General features: G+C 44.0%; 1 long non-coding RNA gene across 1 annotated transcript; it reads right to left on the bottom strand.

Annotated features, from left to right (window-relative positions):
* Positions 1–885: 885 nt before the first annotated feature.
* On the bottom strand, positions 886–5,210 carry LOC109304441. The gene is made up of 2 exons (XR_002099392.1): positions 4,934–5,210; positions 886–3,319 (listed from the first exon to the last, which is right to left on the bottom strand). It is a non-coding gene; the product is annotated as an uncharacterized LOC109304441 (long non-coding RNA).
* Between the last annotated feature and the right edge of the window lie 14 nt (positions 5,211–5,224).

Consider the following 5,224-nt stretch of genomic DNA (forward strand, 5'->3'; position numbering starts at 1 on the left):
TTAGCCCAGTGGGACAAAACTTTACGATTGCAAGGGAGGGCAAAGGTCATTTAGCTTCACCCAAATAAAGGGATGGAAAGCGGAATTCTCTCTGCCCTCAAAAATTAATCTCAGCAGACAGATTCTTTCCCTTCATTACGAACAGCAGTCATGCTGTTCTCAAGATCCAGGACAACCAGAAGGATTAGGAAAAATATTTCCCTGGAACTCCTCATTAAGCTTTTCCTGAGCCAGCAGGTGGCCAGGAGTGTCTAGGCAAAGCATATGAAGCAACTTTCAAGTTTCTCAACTATTCTAAACTGGAAAAAGCTGAATTGTATTCCCACTCCCCACAGCCTGGACATGAGTCGTGTTTCCATGCCCATTGTTATCTTGGAGGACCTGCATGCTCCAGTGTATGGAGTCATCCCCAGACCAAAATGATCCAGGTTGTTCCATCTGTAGTAGAATTCTACTAACACAGGACTGGTTGAAGTTGTCTTTGGGAGGCTGACAACTAAAAACTGCTTCCTTGCAAGTATTTTTCAGTGGCCAACGTTGTTGTAATATTTGCCCGATGCATTTTACACAGTATTTGGAGAAGCTAAGGTGAAGTAAATAGCAAGGACTGAACTACCCACACCAAACCTCTTGCTCCTACTGTTAGGCACTGAGGACTTATGGCTGAGAACATGAATGGTAGCAGGTGTGCAGCACTAAGTTAAATGTTCTTGCTTTTGTCTTTTAGAACATTCATGATGATGGAGAGCAACGATGAATTTTATGAATTTAAACACTTGACACTGGTTCAGTGCTATGGTGCTTTATATATTTATAGCAATTTTGTGTGGGGAAGCAAAATTGTTCCCTGCTGTGACTCTACTGAAATTGCAAAGATCAGAGGAATTATCTTTCAAAAGAATAAAACTTTATTGTAGGCTAGCTGTCACTGCAAACCAAATTGTCATAAAAATCAGAATGCAGAACTTGGGGGCGGCTCTCACTTTAACAGAAAAAGAAAGCAATTATTCTGAAGAAACAGATTCTATTAACATTGCTTTGTGTCATGGGTTACACATTTATGCTGTTTTTAATTTCAGGGAACATTATTTATACAAGCAGAGATATTTCCCCAAATTAGGTTTGCTACCCTCACGTTTGGCCTGTTATAACAGCTAAAGAGCTACATTTGCATTCTTATGAAACATGGTATTTTATATGAATGTATCTCTTTCTACTTTCGTAATCTGACCTAATCAAGAAATTGTCAGTGGGTTTATAGTCAGCTCAGATGACAAAAGCACCTCTCACTAGACAATGGTTATACCTCAGAACGGCTTTGGCCTGTACACCCATCAGATGGAGGTGGCAAAACTCTTTGAGTATTTACATGGAATAGAGGTTGTATGAAACAACAGCCAAATGCATTTCAGAAGGAAAATCTATCAGTTGCATGTCAGAAAGGACACACAAAATTGTCAGACAGCTGTCTGTCCAGGGGAAGGAGAGCATCTACCAAGGCAAATGTGTACGCTGAGCAATAGAACAAGAAATGAAACATGGGAAATAGCAATTAGAGAAGTCACATCTAGGTCTCCTGGTGTCTAAGAGAAGACAGAGAGATCCTAGATAGGGAGGCTGGGAAAAGCTGGCAGGATTGCTAGCTCACACAAACACAAGACAAAAGTCATTTGGAAGCTGCTTCAAGCGAGAAGACAGAAGTGAGATATTTCTATTGTTTTGCATATTTGTCTCCAAGCTTAACAGTTCCTTTTCCTTGTGTGTTCTTCCTATCCTATGTAATAAATCTTATTCTCTGTTTTATGCCTTAGTAATTATTTTGTGTTGAGTGATTTCAGGGGTGCTGACAACCATGGGCATTCCATTCTCACAAAAATGGCAGATCTCTGTCCTTTTGCAGGCCTGAGAGAATCTGAGAGTTGATGGAGCCTTCCCCCACTAAGCTGCAAGGACTAGCTGTAGTACTAGTTAGACTGAGATTTGCTAGGTGTGAAGAGTCACTTCAGGGGGAAAATCTCAAAGCCCCAAGGACACAGAACAGGACACTTGGGGAAATGGCTTGGAGCCCCTGAGTCACCTCAGTTTGTTGCCCTTTGACTCTAGGGTGGAATGCCTTGCATAAAATTATGAGATACCATCATTTCAAGGCACCTGCTAAACACCTAGGACTTCTGCATTTTGTTAATATATTGTCTGAGGAGGTGCGGGGTGAAAGCCTATTGAGACACTGTTAGTAGTGTCCACTTGGGTGTAAAAAGTAGTAGTTAGCTTTGAAGTAGTTATATTTTGCAAAGTCCTCCTCTCCTTTTCCACATCCTCCACATACTGAATGTAGTCAGACATGCTTCCTTTGACCTCTCAGCTAGGGAATGATTAATTCCACCATTTTCCTCCTCTACAGCTAGTCATATTCCTGACCAAATCTCTTCCCGAGAGGCCAGCTGTAGATCCTCCCTGGTTTTCACACATTCTTGTCCATAACAGTAAATCTGACCAGAGTCCTAGGTTTTTTGTTCCATACCCTTCATCTCCAGCAGGGAAGGAAGCAAGGAATCAAGATAATGCAGAGCGGGGAAAAAAGGGATCAATGTCCACAACAATCCACTATGCACTTTTTGGCTAGTTATTTCAGTACAGCCAATGCTGCTCATAACAGAAATTCCAAATCACAGTTATTTACCCTATGCTACAGGACCCCAGCCCCTTGCTTTTTAGCTGTTGAAAAACAGGTAACACAGGGGAGCCATGGCTGAAGGAGAGTAAGACATGGAATGGAAGAAAGGAAACAGGTAGTCAATGGAAAGAGGAAACAGGTAGTCAATGGAAAGAGCATACTGAATTAAATCTATGTAAAGTAGCCTGACCACTTCACTAGAGCCAGACTTCAACTGCTGCAGCAGCTTCCCTTTTAGTGAGGTCTTTGGCTAGTTCTGCCCAGGAGTTTTATTTTTTGAGTCTACACTAGGTCTGGTACTCTTGGGGGCAGGGGAGAGAGAGGTGGGCAGGATGGGGGACAAGGGACAGGGGACTGACAGCATTTGTATTTGCTCACAAGTGACTTGGTCATGGGAGAGAGAACCCTGCTGAGTTTCACTACCCTGCACCCCAGTGATGGGTGACCTATTATACCGGTTTGTGTATTTGCTGCTGGCTTTGACTTGTATGAGGATGCTGCAGTGTAAACCTTTCTGCATTGCAGCTTTGTGTCCTTTTAGTCCCTTGCCCACTTTGGCCATCATCTTGGGTCCAAGTAAGCAACACATATCTGAATGCTGTTCATGCTAGGCTGGGCTTTTCTTCCCTAACTGGAATTACCAGCCTGTGCAAAGGAGACAAAGAAAAGGGTGTTGCAGGGGGAAGCACGTGGATTGGGAAACTATTAAGCATCCTGCATTGGCTGGAGGACCACCATGATACTTGCAAAGCACATAGAGGTAGACACCAGGTACAAGCTTTATTGTTACTCTCCATCTCCTGGAGCAGCTCACCCACCAAGCCTGAAGAGGAGCTGAACAATTTTAGCCACAAATTTCTTGGCCCCTTGGAGTCCACCACAATCATGTTTCAGGCACCATTTCTGCCTCCCTTCTCCACCTTCAGAGAACCAGAAGCTTTGTTAACACCCAACAGTATACACAGCTGCATGGGTAGGAAATGGTCCAGATTCTGTCCACACAGGAACACGGGACTTGAAAGGGCTTCCCAGGCCACCCAGTCCAGCCCTGCCTTCCCAAAAATAGCCACTTGGAAGTGTCATCCCCAACTACAGGGAATTAATTTCCAGAACACCAAGAACACCCAGCACAGGTAAAAGCTGGAGAGATAAGGACCAGCAGACATACGGAAGGAGGTGATTAATATATACACTCAGGAGATCCTAGAAGAACTGTGCCCCATGCTAGAGGAAAGCAAAAAACCCCACAGTCCATGCAAATGTAACTGAAGCAAAAAATTCCCTCCTGACAACCTATCTGGTAACTCATGTGACCCTGAGTGGGAAAGCAAGATGCTCTAGCCAGGAATCTCCAAGCTCCTAGTATTGGCAAGAGCATCAGCTCACCTCAGTCAAAAACCTTAGCTTTAGCTGCAGCCACCCCGCTTCATCTTGCCCACATCCTCAGAAACCAGTTACTTTCGTACGGGGGGGGGCACACACAGATGGACACTTCACAGTTGAGGCTTTTTCAGCTCTCTCTAACCATCTTTGGTCAAGTGTATACTCATCTCTAAACAATGCCTGGCAATGTCATCCTACACATTACACAAATGGAATGACACATGTAGATTGTTGCCACCCCTGTATATACAGGCATGAGACCTTTGATGTTGGCAGCCAGTGGCTGCTTGCATGCTCTTAGATCTGTCACCAAGCGACTGTCTGGATCAGAAATTGGAGCAAAGATCAGTCATTAGAAGAAACTGGTCATTATATATGCAGCCTGTAAGTGGGGGTCCATCACGTGTACTGATCTACTTGCATAGGAAGCTAGCTTCTAGGCAAAGTTAACCCCTGCTCAGCAGAATGTGACCAAGCACATGGGCACTAGCCAGAGTATCCACACAGGAGAAGAAGGGAACCGTTTGCCCTATTTCTGCTAAAATGACAGTAATCTTCAGGCAGACTTGCAATAGAATTTGGATGGAGGCTCAAAGGCTCAATAGATTTTAAACTACCAGAACAAGTTAATCTAAATAGCACAGCTGACTGTCATAATTAGGTGACAAGGAAGCCTTTGGTGTGTAGGTGTAGAATACACTGAACTTCTATGAGAGAGAAACAAATGACATGGACAAGTTTCTCATGCATAGAATAAGAGAAGGGAAGGACAAGGGCAGGCAGGAGGTTCAAGAAGGAACAACAGAGCACTAGACAGAATGGCCAAGAGCCCGCGCTGAAAAGAGAGGTTATAGCCTTGAATAAAAACAAACTTACTCTCAGGTTTCTTTTATTTGATCTCACCCTGGAGACAGAACGGAGCATGTGACATGTTAGTCACAGTGCTCAGCAGGGTTGAGGGCAAAATCAAAACCTAAACAGAATACAATAAAATTAACTCCCCCCTACCAACCCAGGATATAGGAAGGTAACTGGTGTGACATGAAGAATAGCCTAGGGGTTCAACCTGTGATAGTGTCCTGACCACCCCCACCCCCCCATCTTGGCAACATACTTTTGCTCTTGTTTCTTTGTTAGTGGTGGAGGGACCGCAGCTGATTGGGGGGG

Source organism: Gavialis gangeticus, unplaced genomic scaffold (assembly GCF_001723915.1).
Source record: "Gavialis gangeticus isolate Ggan-Ray unplaced genomic scaffold, GavGan_comp1, whole genome shotgun sequence".
NCBI lineage: Eukaryota > Metazoa > Chordata > Crocodylia > Gavialidae > Gavialis > Gavialis gangeticus.